Source organism: Brassica napus, chromosome C4 (assembly GCF_020379485.1).
Source record: "Brassica napus cultivar Da-Ae chromosome C4, Da-Ae, whole genome shotgun sequence".
Classification (NCBI taxonomy): domain Eukaryota; kingdom Viridiplantae; phylum Streptophyta; class Magnoliopsida; order Brassicales; family Brassicaceae; genus Brassica; species Brassica napus.
In genome coordinates, this window is record NC_063447.1 from 45,822,714 (window position 1) to 45,838,196 (window position 15,483).

General features: G+C 35.3%; 1 pseudogene; it reads left to right on the forward strand.

The window, feature by feature from the left end:
- Positions 1-10,208: 10,208 nt before the first annotated feature.
- Positions 10,209-12,551, forward strand: LOC106378076 (annotated as a pseudogene).
- Positions 12,552-15,483: the final 2,932 nt, after the last annotated feature.

Here is a 15,483-nt window from a genome sequence, read left to right on the forward strand (position 1 = left end):
TACTTGGTTTTGATTTTTATATGTTTAAAAATATTTTTACTTACATCGTGAAAAGTATTTTGTTCTGATATCATAAAGGGATAGATAATAATTAGCGGTTAACTCTTACTATTAGATTGCTTCAGCAACTTTCTGTCAAGTAATTAACAAAAAGTTATACGATATTATGATATTTAATTTCGCTATATAAATAACATCGATTTTTTTTATTTTGTAATTTACCGTAACCGACGACATAATTTACACACACGTCATATTAGGGGTATAAAAAATAACATTTTCTGTGTTTTCTTTTTACCTAAATAACATTTTTCTGTGTTATTATGCGATTGTTGTACTTTTGCATCGACACGTGTCTGGACCGTAGTGGAAAAAAATGTGTCGGTAGTAGCAGAACTTGGGATAGGGGTTTGGTATACAAGATAAATAATGGAGGGCATGGTGATATATCGTCGTTGTTGCACTGCTCCCTGACTTCACGAGAGGGTTAGAATTTGTAGCTTTGTTTTGAGGTTTTTTTTTGTAAAATTGACTCAAAACTCAAAGTCAAACCTAAAACTAACACATGTTTTTTTAATTTTTTTTAACTTCATATAATTCACCAAAATGCCATCAATTTTTTTTTTTCCGAAAATGACATTTTTACTCTCACCCTCATCATCTTCAAGTAATTACAAGATTGCTATTATCATCAATACCCCAACCACCATGAACAACCAATTTGAATCTCTTAATGCACCTAAAATCGATTTACACACTCTCTTTCTCACTTGTTATGAACTAAAAACAACATCTCTTTCACTTTGCCTCCATATTCATCCAAAAAACTCAAGCTTTTGATTCAAAATTTTTTATGGTTGATAGAGCCATTCAAGCATACTATTCTTGGTGGGTTACTTTCGTTTGAGATTCTGGGTGGTTGGAGAAGACTCTGTGTGCTAAGGAAGTCATCTCACTAGCTTAAGGTATGAAACTGAAGTTTTTTCCAGATCTGTTCGTGTAGAAGACTTACCCGTAAGTAGTATGGTTGTAGAAGACTTACGGGTAAGTCTTCTGGTCAAACGGAATCTTTGTTTGTTAAAGAAAAATCTAGAGAATACCCTTGACGACTTTGTAAGTCGTCTCTGGGAGAAGGTTCGACACATGCTGATGATGCGTCAGTTACATGCAGTGTATGGAGAATGGTTGTAGATGATGCGTCAGTTACATGCAGTGTATGGAGAATGGTTGTTGAAAGATTGCCGTTGGGATTTTGTGGTTGATAATGTCAAAGGAGCGAGAATCATTTTTTGGGGGAAGGTTCGACACATGCTGAACTTCTTGCAATGGCTCAAGAAGATTATTACCTGGACATGAGCACAGAATCTGTGGAGATAACCTACTCATTACCAGCAGAAATGATGCAGGCTCCAGACACCCTTCCTATTCATGTTACAAGTGATAGACAAGTTCAAAACTTGCTCGAGATAACCAAAACGCATGGAGTACGGTTTTGTGTATCAAGCCGTAGCAAGGTGGAAACGGTTTCAGAGTTCAGGGAAGAAGATGATGAAGCTGATAAAGCTGATGAATGTTTTGAAGATGATGATGATGAATTGGTTGAAGATGAAAATCATGATGGGGAGGAGGATGATGGGGAGGAGGACGATGGGGAGGAGGACGATGGGGAGGAGGATGCTGGTATCTCTATTGTTGCTGAAGCGGACGAGAATGGTGAGGATTACAGTGTTTATGGAAAGGTTGAAGATGATGATATGTGTTTTGAAGATATCAAAAAGATTGAAGGAGGAAGATCGAATGGTAACAGTATCTATGTCAACCAGAGTTTTGTTAATAAGGATGCACTGCTTTCTGAGCTGCGGTTGATAGCAGTGATGTTTAGGTTCTCTTTCAGAATATACAAGTCAACGAAAACTCTCCTTGTGACAACATATCCGGTTAGTGGTTGTCAATGGAAGGTCAGAGCGAGTGTGAAACATAGGACAAACACGTTTTGGGTAACAAAGTATGTGGTGAAACATACATGCTCAGTGGGAGACCGACTCGCTCAGCGGAGGCACTGTACTTCGAAGTATGTTGGTAGGCTTTTCATTGATCGTGTTGGAATCATTGATGGGTTGAATCTGCAGCATATCATTGATGCAATGAAGAACATGTTTGGCATGACGCTTGATTACACTACTTCATACATAGCACTTTTATATGCACAAACATTGGTGAGAGGATCAGCAGAAGATGGGTATTCGCGTCTGCCATCATATCTCGAGCAAATCTCCTTAGCAAATCTCAATTCTATCAATAGATTTAAGTATCTATTTCTCTCTTTTGGAGCTTCTATCAAAGGTTTTACTTATCAGAGAAGGGTCACTGTGGTGGATGAGACTCACCTAAGTGGGAAGTATGGAGGTGTTATGTTAGTTGCAGCCGCACAAGATGAGAATTTTCAGATATTTCCATTGGCTTTTGGGATCGTAGATGCTGAAGATGAACCTTCTTGTGAATGGTTTTTCACAAAATTGGCTAGTTCTGTATCTGATCAGCAGCCTCTGGTGATAGTCTCCAACCGGCACGCGGCCATTAAAAGTGCGTGTGATAAGGTATTTCCTTAGGCAACCCGAGGAATATGTTATTATCACCTTCAAGATAGTGTTGTCAAAAAGTATAAAGGGAAACATCTATTGTACTTGGTGAAAGGTGCTGTTTATGCTCATACGGTTTCAGATTTTGACCGGTACATGGCTGAGATACGGAGTGCAAACCCGGACCTTGCAACGTATTTGGAGAATGCCGATGTCAGCCTATGGTCAAGGGTTTATTGTCAGGGGGACATGTACAACATAAAGACAAGTAACATCGCTGAATCTATTAATTCCGCTCTGAAGCGAGCTAAAGGATTTTTGGTTCAATTCCTGTTGGAGTTTATAAGGGAGAAGCTAGGAAAGTGGTTTTGAAAAATGAGAGAAGATGCTTTGAGTCTCCCAACTCGACATAGTCGAGGTGTTGAATACTTGCTTGTTGTTCGATCGGAGATAGTGAATACGATGACGGTACAACCAATTGATGGATGACGATTCTTTGTGAAAGGTGGCAAAATGGACAGTGTGGTTGATTTGGAACATGAAAAGTGTGATTGTTGTGTCTATGCAGTGGAGAAAATACCTTGCTCTCATGCTATAGCTGCTGAAACATCTGATGGTTTGCATATCTCCACACTTGTATGACTAGTGTACTCAAAGGATTTTCTGTTTGCAGGATACTCAGAGAATAGATATCCTTGTGTTGGACAACAAGTTGAGGAACGCACATGCTTTCCTCCAGATGTAAAGCGTGGTCCGAGAAGATAGAAGAAATCAAGATGGCAATCTTGGTTGGAGCTATCCAGGATGAGAGGACGCAAACCCCGGAAGCAACACATGGTTTATAGATGCTCAAAATGCAAGGAAACTGGCCAAACGAAACCATAATGTAAGAAATGACATGGACGACCTTCAAGTAAGTCGTCCAGGATTTTTTCTTCCAGAAAACCTTCAAGTTAGTCGTCCTGTGTTTAGTCTTCCAGAAGACCTTCAAATAAGTCGTCCAGAAGACCTTAAAGTTAGTCGCCCAGGGTTTTTTCTTTCAGAAGACCTTCAAGTTAGTCGTCCAGTGTTTAGTCTTCCAAAAGACCTTCAATTAAGTCGTCCAGAAAGTCGTCCAGTTAGTCGTCCAGGGTTTTTTCTTCCAGAAGACCTTCAAGTTAGTGGTCCAGTGTTTAGTTTTCCAGAAGACCTTCAATTAAGTAGTCCAGAAGGTCGTCCAGTTAGTCGTTCAGGGTTTTTTCTTCCAGAAGACCTTCAAGTTAGTCGTCCAGTGTTTAGTCTTCCAGAAGACCTTCAATTAAGTCGTCCAGAAGGTCGTCCAGTAGGTCGTCCAGTTAGTTGTTTATGTATTAAAAATTTGTGTTATGAACTTATCTGTGTCAACTTATTTGTCAAATTGCACTACCAAAGAAATTTGAGATGGTCTTGCCCTTTATGTTATCTGAAATATAGTTACAAAAGGTCACTGCTCAGAAGACTTTTCAGACTACTTATAGTTAAGTCGTCCAACATTCCAGACGACTTAACTGTAAGTCTTCTGCGCAGAATATAGTTACAAAATAGGGATCAAGTTCAAATACAAAATACGGATAAAGTTCAAATACACACATCAGCCTAATCCATCATACAAAATAATCTAACGTAGCCTATTTATCACCCCTCATATGCACCCAGGTTGGCATCATTGTCTTTGTTTTCGAACTCATGCGCGTCAGGTAGCTCTTGAAATATATCCACCGCCATCTTATCCCTCATAGTCTTCCCGTTGGCCTTAGCAAATTCTTTTTTACTAAACTCTATCCCAAGAACATGACATTCAATGTACTTTAGAGTGTACACGACACAATCACCAGCTCGGGCCGGAGGTATATTGGTCGGTCTCTCATATGTGAATGGCTCCAGGCTGTATTGGGCACGTTGTTCGTCTGAGGAAGCGCACTCAACAAGCAGATAAGGGACCATGTAGAGAAAAGGCTCCATTACCACATCAAGTTCTTCTAGGGAGATACTGGAACAAATGCTGTCCCAGACGACTATGTGCCTCTTAGGGATCGATATCCACATAGCAATCCAATGAGTGTCATTGTAGTTCACTGGCACATAGACATCATCAATATCAGTCCCGCAAACCTTGTTTGATTGGCAAAATGATGGTGTAGTGCCTGTATAATAATTCCACGCCCCACCAGGGAGTCTTCTTCCTAAACTGTTCTGATCGGGCTCCGAGTCCTTAAAATCGTTGTAGTTGAATCTCCATTGCTGAGCAAAGAGATGATCAGAGAATCACATTCTCTCGCTCCTGAAATGTTGTGGGTTAGCGTCGTACCTCTTCCTCAGCAAATTAATCCAAGCATCAATATGCTGCATATAAAATATAATAGAAGTTAGAAGATATCAGACGACTTATTGGTAAGTCGTCTACAAAGAAGACTTATCAGTACGTCATCTAAGTCATAGCAGAAGACTTACACAGTCCTCCAGCCACTCTAAGGAGGTCCAGAGGATTTGATACCACCAAGTTCTACTTGTACGTGGTTTTTTATCGAGAGGTGTTTTATAATGACTGCAAACACAAAATGTTGAAAAGCAATCAGTTTTTGTAGACTAAAGCAAGCTATTATAGGAAAAGCAAATACTTACGGACAAGTTTTCAACCAATCAGCGAGCTCCTTCAAATTCTTCTTGTCAATTGGTGCAAAAGGATTATAGCCTGGATAAAGCTTTTTGTTTGGAATGATCACTTTGGCCGTGCTGTTTGCCGTATAAAGAGATTGTTGTGAGGCAGCAAGTTTCCTTGTTCAATCACTCTTTGCACGGCAAAGTGCCAAAGCAGCATCCCTCTTTTCCAGATATCTAGCATCCTCCTTCTGTAAATCCAAAACAGTGGATTGATTTTTGTCCAATAGAACAAGGCTCGGTTCTGGAGCTTTATCTTTCGAGGAACTAGCATCTGCGGGCACATCTGGACCTTTATTCTCCGGCAAGCTCTTCCTTCCCGCGTTCGTCCCATTAACACTTTCACTCTGCAATATACAAGATGGGTTTATACAATAATAACCAAAGATCCATTTCAAATAATAATAACCAATGACTTTGTCCAAAGATCCATTTCTTACACTATAAACAAAGCACACATGTTCTAACATACAAGAAACAAAGCAAATGCAACTTTTCAGCTCTTATTCTTAAGACTTTGTCTAGTCAATCTCTTGTTGGGAGATGATTCGTTACTAACCCCGGGTTCGAGCGTCGGTTTAGGTGGAGGGGTAGTGTTTTGAGCTGATGTCCCTTTCCGTTTTGTGGTTATACCAACCTTCTTCTCCACAGCTTCCACCCTTTCCGATAGATACTTGATCTCCTTAAGGCACGTCCCAAACCCTTCCCTCATGGCATCAACTAAGTCCTTGAACATGGTTTTAATATCCTCTTTGGTCAACCCACTAACAGTCGTATGAACCTCTTCACTAGCCTCTGCAGCTGCGTCTTCACTAGCCACTGAAGCTGCCTCTTCACTAGCCTCTTCACTAGCCTCTTTACGAGCTTTCTTCCGAGGTCCTGGACTGTATTCCTTCACTACCTTTTTCTTCGCTGGACTCACAACCGCCGGCTTTGTATTGACCCAAGTACCGGTGACTTCCCAGTAATCCATGGTCCACTTCCACGGTTTCTTCATAAACATGAGTTTAACTGTGTTTTCCGCGGGCGTGTCCTCAACATCAAACTCCCATTTTGGAAACATTTCACCAATGTCCTTCTGAACAAAGTTGATCACCCTAGTCTGCAGTAAATAGAAGATATGAACTTAGATATTTGACGGATTAAGAAAGATAGAAAGAAAAGACTTCGCAGACGACTTATAATTAAGTCGTCTGGAAAGTCTTCCAGCTGGACGACTTAGTAGATGACTTATAATTAAGTCGTCTGGAAAGTCTTCCAGCTGGAAGACTTAGTAGAAGACTTATAATTAAGTAGTCTGGATAGTTTTCCCAGACGACTTAATTATAAGTCTTCTACTAAGTCATCCAGCTGGAAGAATTTCCAGACGACTTAATTATAAGTCTTCTACTAAGTCGTCCAGTTGGAAGACTTATCAGACGACTTAATTATAAGTTTTCTGCGAAGTCGTCCAGATTGAAGTAAATACCTGACTGAGGATAGCCTCTTTAAACTGTCTGTGTCCTTTGCGACCCTTGTAAGCCAGTATCGGTGGAGACGGATTGTTTGGGAGAGGATTACCATAATTAGCACCCAATTCCAGCAGAGTTGTGTACATCCAGACCTGGAGAGCTTGCGCAAACCCATTAATAGTGTAACAACCCGAAATAACTCTGCCCTTCACAGAGTCCATTAGCACCTTAAACGCGACTCTCCCCCATGGATAATTCCCAAACCGTTCTAGCTCCATCACTAGCCTTGCCAGACTAACCCGTGTAGGGGTTGGATACTTTCTCTCTTCAATATATCCAGTGAAGATGGCAAGGTACCCGAGCCGCTTGCGATCATCCCGAGACCACCCTTCGCATCTCTCAAATGCTGCTATTATCTCCTGAGTAGATGGCCCAGCTTCGACATGAACTTCCAACATCTCCTAGAAAGAAGTTAACTCCTTTGTAACAACACAGTGAGGTCTCTCAAGGTCCTCGATGTACTCGCAGTTTAGACCAGTGAGGTTTTCAAACTCTAACAGTGAAAACCTCACAGGTTCTGGACCAACGAGACTCCACAGCTCATACTTCTTCTTTATGTCCAGCTGGAAACCGAGCATGTAGTGAACCGGCCTTGAAGCCCAATCAAATCCCAGCTCTTGGAACTTGATGAAAACTCCCAACTTCGACTCCTTCAGCTCTTCATATTCGTCATCATGAAGAGCTTTCTTTAAAGCAGTATGCAACGTCCAACAAGTATGATACGAAATGCTATGCACTACGAGGGGCTCTTCCCCTAATGTATGTATCCTACGAGGGAGTTCTGGTATATCCATTTTTTTTTTGCCTGCAAAACAATCAAAGACAACCATCTCAAAACAATCAAAGACTTATAATTAAGTCGTCTGGCAAGTTTTCCAGCTGAAAAACTTATAATTAAGTCGTCTGGAAAGTCTTCCAGCTGGAAGACTTTGCAGACGACTTAATTATAAATCTTCCAAGACTTCCAGTAGAACATTTTAAAGCCGACCTGAAAATTCGGAGAAGATATAGTCGCCTTCGACATAGCGGTTATATATCTGCAAAAATAGACGTGAAAAAAAGAACGAGTGTATAAATTGATAGAGACAACGTTTTATGTTCATCTTTTCCTCAATCAATCACTCGACTGTAAGAGATATAACTTACCGGCGGCGGAGTTCAACGAGACGCCTCTGAGAGAATGCACGCTAGGGTTTCCTCTCAGATCTTATATAGAGGAAGCGGCTGTGAGAACGGTGGTGAGAACGACGGTGATAACGGCGGAGAGATAACCAGCGGTGAGAACGATGGATTAGAGAGAATCGACGAAAATCGCCTTCGAAATCGCTTTTGAGAGAAACGGCGTTGGGGTTTTCTGAATTTTGCGAAACAGTGAATAAAAAAAACACCTTATATATGTCCGGTAAATAATCCGGTTAGGTTTAAAAGCACATTGAAAAATTAAAGGTTTGGTCCGGTTTGGACGACTTACTTGTAAGTCGTCTGTTGAATAGTGTACATCAGACGATTTACTAGTAAGTCATCTCAGACCCTAAATTTAACCCCTAAACTAAATTGACTAAATTAACTAACTCACTACGTTATAAAGCCGTAGTTATACTTAAATAGTGTTTACTATACACAGAAATAAACACACATAAGTAAATTTTAAAGTTTTCAAAAAAACATTTATACATTCCAAAATCTAACCCTAAGAACACATACAATACTACAATATATGTTGGTAAAACCTAAACCAAAGAATATTATGACTCACTACTTTCACTCATCTATGTTGAAAACAATTAACTTTTGTTATATCTTAATTTATATCTCTTAAAACATATGTTAATTACATGATTTCAATTTTTCACTTATCAAAATATTTTTTACAAAAAATTTAAATTATTTCTAAGTAGAACTAGTCCAGACGACTTTCCAGTAAGTCGTCAGACGACTTTACGGGGGTTAGAAACGTAAAAATATTTCGGTTTTTTTGTTTGTTCACAAGGGGCTGGTTGTAATTTCAATAGCCTTTTAGGTTACTTTTGCATTTGATTCAAGTTTGGGTTTATTTTTGCATTTGAAATCAAGTTGTGAGTCATATTTGACAATTTTTCCTTGTTTTGGCCTACTTTGATTGAAAGAAAACATAGAGTTTGATGTTAAAGTGTCGTTTTTAGCAATATTGTAAAGCCCTCGGACTAAAGCCAGCTGACCTCATGGGATGAATACGTAAGACCATCATTATCGCCATAACCGTAGTGCACGGTTTCTTAGGCTCAATTTTTTTTTCTTTTGTCTGACTAAAAAAAATTTAAAAAGCGCATCAATTGTTGACCGCCACGTGTCAATGAAGCCCGCGAACAGTGCAAGAAACAGACCAAAGTCTATCCTTATTTCACGACTTCTGGAACCGATTTTAGAGGTTTTTGTGGGGCCCAGACTATAAAGTTTGTTAAGAAACCCACTAATCTTCCGCGATAATCAAACAAGTAATAAAAGGGAAATATGCTCAAAGGATAAGCATGCCACGTCAGATTTAAAAATCATCCAATAAAAATCTTACAAAGTGCCATGTCATATTGATTTCTGTCTGAGAATAAAAATTATTGTTTCATTGGACTTCGTCCTTCTGCGGCCCAGCAACACAGGTAAAGAAGAGAAAATAACTAGGATAACACTGAAAAAGTTTTTGTCACAAATATAGCATTTAAAAATAAAAATGACAAAAATAGCACTTAATGTTTTATCAAAAGAGATAAATATATACTTATATCCCAATGGTAAATTAATTTAGACATTAGGGTTTAGAGTTAAAGGGTGGGGTTTAGGATTTAGGGTTTATGGTTTAGGGTTTAGAGTTAAAGGGTGAGATTTAGGATTTAGGGTTTAGGGTTTAGGATTTAGGGGTGAGGTTTAGGGTTTAGGATTTAGGGTTTAGGGTTTAGAATTTAGGGTTTAGAGTTTAGAGTTTAGGTTTTAGGGTTTAGAGTTGGGGAATGAGATTTTGGGATAAGATTTCAAATTTTGAAAAATAAAAAAAATTTAAATTTTTCAAAAGATAAAATGCTATTTTGGTCATTTTAGTTTTTAAGGGCTATTTTTGTGACATAAACTTAGAAATGTGCTATTTTGGAGATTTGACCAGTAAAGAAACCCTATCGACTCTTTCCTTCGACTTCGTCTTCTTCTTTCCTCTTCGTCCAATCTCCGTTACTGAGCCTCATCTACCATCAATCAATGGTGTTTTTCAGTACCCTCTTAATGAGTTCGTTTCACCTCCCTCTTTATCTCCTTCCATATAAATCACTTTGTCTTAAGTTGCTTCGATTCAATCCTGAAAACCTCCTCTGTTGAAACTATAGCAAAGAAACCAAACGGCAAGTTCACTATGTCCCACTATCTTGCTTTTGTTTGTTATTCAATCAACCAAAATAGTGCCAGTTTCAATTAAACTACCATGTTGATCGTAGAAGCCATTGTTTGCCATTGCTCTTGTGATGGCTTCCACTGATTTTATGCTTCATCAATTCTGATTTTGTTTTCTCTTATTTTTTTCCACACCAGGGGTTGATTTTTGGAGCACTTTTCTTGCAGCCTAGCTTCTTGGTAAGGGTTGAGGTAATGTAAGTCTTTGTTCGGTTTGGTTTAACGATGTGGGGGTGAGGCTCCTATTTTTGTTGCATATCTATTCTCCTCTTAGAACTTATGAGGAATAGTAATTTTTTTTTTGTGAGATTAATTGAGCTTAGAATCATAATTCTATTTTCTCCGGCCGTAATGCTCATTACTTAATGAATGCCTTCATAAGTTATTATAACTTTATGTATTTGTTGTGACTAAACTGGTTGATAAACTTTGGAATTATAGGAAACAGATGGTCTAAAGGATGCATTAGGCAATGAGATAATGAAGCTTAAGGTATTTTCTCTATCCTGATTCTCAAATTGATTTTGGAGGCTGTACCTATATTTTCCTTTGGCTGTGTGTTCGACAGGATCAACTTGGTTCAAGACAGAAGGCTATTTCTTTCTTTGAGCGTGACAATTCAAGCAACTATCTGATACCCGCCTGCATTGAGATACCCACGGATGGAACTGACGAGTGGGAAATTGACGTGAAACAGCTCTAAATTGAAAAGAAAGTGGCATCTTGGTTCATATGGGGATCTGTGAGTTTTATTGTTTTGTAAGATTTGTTTTAAAAAGTGTTTAACTTTTTATCCAGAAGTGACATTAATATGTTTTTGATTCCTATGCAGGCATAGAGGCACTTATTGCAGTCAGGAGGTTGCTATCAAATTTCTCAAACCTGAGCGTGTAAACGCGGAGATGCTTAGAGAATTTTCTCAAGAAGTTTATATTATGAGGTTAATGCAATTAATTTGAATCATGATGTGGAATGCATAGTAGTTTGCGCTGATATTCAAGTTGTAGTCAGTTTTAAGCTCTTATGCCGTAGAAAGTAGCCAACATGCATGCTTTCTTGTTCTCAGTGTCAATTTGTGGCTGATATATATTTATTGTCTTTTAGGAAAATCCGACACAAAAACATTGTTCAGTTTTTGGCTGCATGCACACTATCTCCGACCCTCTGTATTGTGACTGGTACGATATGATCAGTAGATGCGAATTTGAGTAGTAATTCACAAAGACATGTCTCATTTGAGTCTATTATTTTTTGTGACAGAGTTTATGGCACGGGGAGCATTTATAATTTTCTTCACAAGCAGAAATTCGCTTTCAAGATTCAAACATTGCTTAAAGTTGCACTTGATGTTGCAAAAGGAGTGTGCTATCTGCATCAAAACAATATCATCCACAGGGACCTTAAGACTGCAAATCTGCTTATGGATGAATACGGAGTAAGATTTGTTCTCTCTCTGGTTATGCTTCATGTAGAAGCAACAGAGACTCTCTCTCTCTCTCTAGGGTTCTAAAATTTGGGTTTATTTTCTGAGCAGATTGTCAAGGTTGCTGATTTTGGAGTTGCCAGAGTACAAATTGAATCAGGGGTGATGACAGCTGAAACAGGGACATATCGACGGATGGCTCCGGAGGTATGAAGTCCATAACTCTCTGTTTAATCTCTCACTCACTCACTCACTTACTCACTTTGACAATATACTTCTGAGATCCAGGTGATTGAACACAAACCTTACAGTCACAAAGCAGATGTCTTCAGTTATGGGATAGTGATATGGGAACTTTTGACTGGTCATGTAAGAGCTCTGCTTACAATTCTTTCTCCGAATTGTTCTACATGCTAACTAAAGATACTCTGACTAAATTGTAAATGGAAACAGATCCCATATGCTTACTTGACTCCACTACAAGCGGCTGTTGGCGTTGTTCAGAAGGTACTGTATTTATTTTAAGAACGTCGCATTCAAGATTTTTTTGGCTAAATTGAATTCTTCTTTTTTCTACAGGGGCTTTAGACCAAAGATTCCAAAGAAGACACATCCAAAAGTGAAGGGACTTCTACAGAGATGCTGGAACCAAGACCCAAAAGACAGACCAGAGTTTGAGGAAATCATAGAAATGCTTCAACAGATAATGATTGAGGTAAACGTCGAACCGTGATGATGATCCGAGTAAAAAAAAACCCTTTTAGAGGCGAGATCGAGAGCAGGATGTGGTGGTGGTGAAAACAAGCAGGTTGGAGATGAAGACCCTGCAGATAAGGACAAGCACTGTCGGAGATAGTGAAATATATTATTTATATAAATATAATTATATATTTTTATTTACATAATAGTTTGTAAAGAAATATTTAGAAATAATATCATAATTTTATAAAATACTAAAATAAATTAGGTTGGTTTTCAATTTTTACAGATAAAAAATATTATTTGTAAACTTAGAAAAGAATATATTAAGAATATTCTTTTTCAGGAGAGAAAATAGAAAAATACATCGGAGACAAATTCATCTCTATTATGAAATTTCTCTATTTTAGAGAAAAATGTAGAGGAATACATTGGAGATGGTTTAAGGCATGACCGACGTAAATGATCAACGTTGAGATTTCAACTATTCTGATTCTTACTATTCTAATGTTTCAATATAATTTGAATATTCCATTTGTTTTATAATATAATGATTTAAAATTATTTTTTGTTTCACTATATAAATTGTATTTATATTTCAATGTAACTTTATATTTATTGGATATTGTGTGGCCAATTAAATTATGTAAATTACTGTGTTATTGATTAAATTTATATATTAAATGACAGTTTTCTAAAGCAATAACTTTTAAATATTACAGATTTTAATTAAAACTGATTACATTTTGAAACAGATAGAATAATCTATAAACTAACTCTATATAGATATGAAGACAAAATTGTAAAGTGGTTTCACCTTGAATTTCTCTCATTCTGTTCATTCCTAACTGAAATGAGATAATCAACATCTAATATTAGGCTACTCTCAGTATATTAGAGATGGTCGAACCGTAAAGATGTGAGGAAAACATAAAGATGTATTTTCAATTATCATAAATATATAATAAATTTTTACAATAACTTAATTATGTCCAGCGTAGGACAACAGAGAAGAGTTTCCAATACCTTATAAATTTATTTTCAAGTTTATATATATATATATATATATATATATTAGTTTATATAATTAGTATATATTTTTAAGGTTATTTATATATTCTAATATGTAAACATTTTTTTAAAATACAATAATTTTAATTTTTTTGCTGTAAATTAATTATTTTGAATCATCACATATATATATAGATATATATATATTGCTTTTTATTATATATTTTTCATATTGATTTTGTGTTTAATTATAAAACCAAATTTTTTATGCAGAAAAAAAATATATTCAAAATTATTTTGTAATTCATTTATTATAGTCCTGATCCGTAATTCAAAGGAAGCAATTTTTATATGTTTATTTATTTTAGATAATTAATTACTATATATATATATATATTCAATTTTAAGATAAGTTAATTTTTATACATGTATTATATAATTCACTGATATTAAACTGTTCTACCAACATATTATATTTTAGCATAAAATATTTTATATTTATGAAAATAAAATATATTAACTTATCAATTTAAAATAATTTTATCATATTTTTAGTTCAATATAATGGTTTTCTTTTAAAATGGTAGATGTTATTATAAATAGATAAAATAGGACATGATTTTATTTTTTTTCATTTTAGAAAAGATAACAGTATATATATTTATGAAAATATTTATGTAGAATTTTGACAGTTAAGATCTAGTTATAATCTTTTTCAAAAGATTTGTTAGAATTTTTAAATATAGATATTTTTATTTTAATTAAAAAGATATCAAAAGATACTATGATTTAAGTAATTATAAATTTTATATTATATTAGTATTAAGGAAACATATTTAATAAAGTTTTTAAATGATGATCTAAATAAATTATCACACATGAAAAAAGTCATCATTTCTATTTTAATAGATAAGATATATTTTTTTTTATTAGATCACATAAGATACGTATAACGTTGGTATAACTGGTTAACCGGCAATATAGTCACACCAAAACCAAAAGATAAAAGGTAATTTGAATCAAACTTGTGTTCGAGATTTTCATATAAAATGTTTAGACTAAACCGGTGCTATAATTTTATAATAAAATGTTTAGAACAAACCGAAGCTAGAATTTTATAATTTTATAATTTTATAATTTTATAATTTTATAATGTACATTCAATAAGTTGCACGTTATAATTCTATTTATTTGAAGATAATTTATGCTTGTTATCCAAACCAGAATTTTAGGTGTATTGTTGTCATATAGTTTCGATTAGTTAGGCATAATAATGATAAGATTAGAGATTAAATGTGACATGATTTTCTAGGAATAGGTCTATTGGGTATATTTTTTAAAAAATCACACATGAATCAAAGTTGTGACTTCTGTTTTAATATATAAGATATCTCACTATATTAGTGGCTAAATCATTTTTCTCTAGCACAAATACTCACTCTATTCTTGGAGTTTAAGTTTTTCTATCTGATGATATTAGTAGTTTGATCCAAAAAAAGAAACGGTTGAACTGTACATTGTAATTGGAGAAAGAAAACAAACAAAAACCAACCGAAGACTTTTAAGGTATATGAAAAAAAATTGGAAATAGCAATTCTCTGCAATTAAAAAATAAAGCAATAAAATTGTAAAAATACAAAATAAAACAAAAAATATACACAGAAAAAAAGATTTAGTAAAATAAAATCATAATATAATTTCAATAATTGATAGTGCTCAATTACACTAAAAATTCTAAATTTACAACATACACAGTTTTATTTACATCTTTAAACTTATTATCTAATTAAAATGATTTTTAAAAAAGTGACAGCATGAAAAGTTGGAAAATATACGATAAAATATAACACATAACTTTAAAAATACATTATCACTGATCACTAAAAAATCATGTTAGTAGTAATAAAAATGAAATGACAACACATTTATTAAAACCATTGAACGACACGCAACAAAGTGTTATTAAATATACAAACTATAAATTAAATATGCTCAATGCAAACACACACAAAAATGAGACATCATATTTGGGTATATTAAAATAAATAATTTTAAGTATATTATGTTCTTGATAATTTTAAAATTACTTAAAAAGAAACTAAATTATTAAAAAATTAATATACAAATAAAACTAAAGCAATATTTTGTAACGTCAAAATAATAAATGAATAAA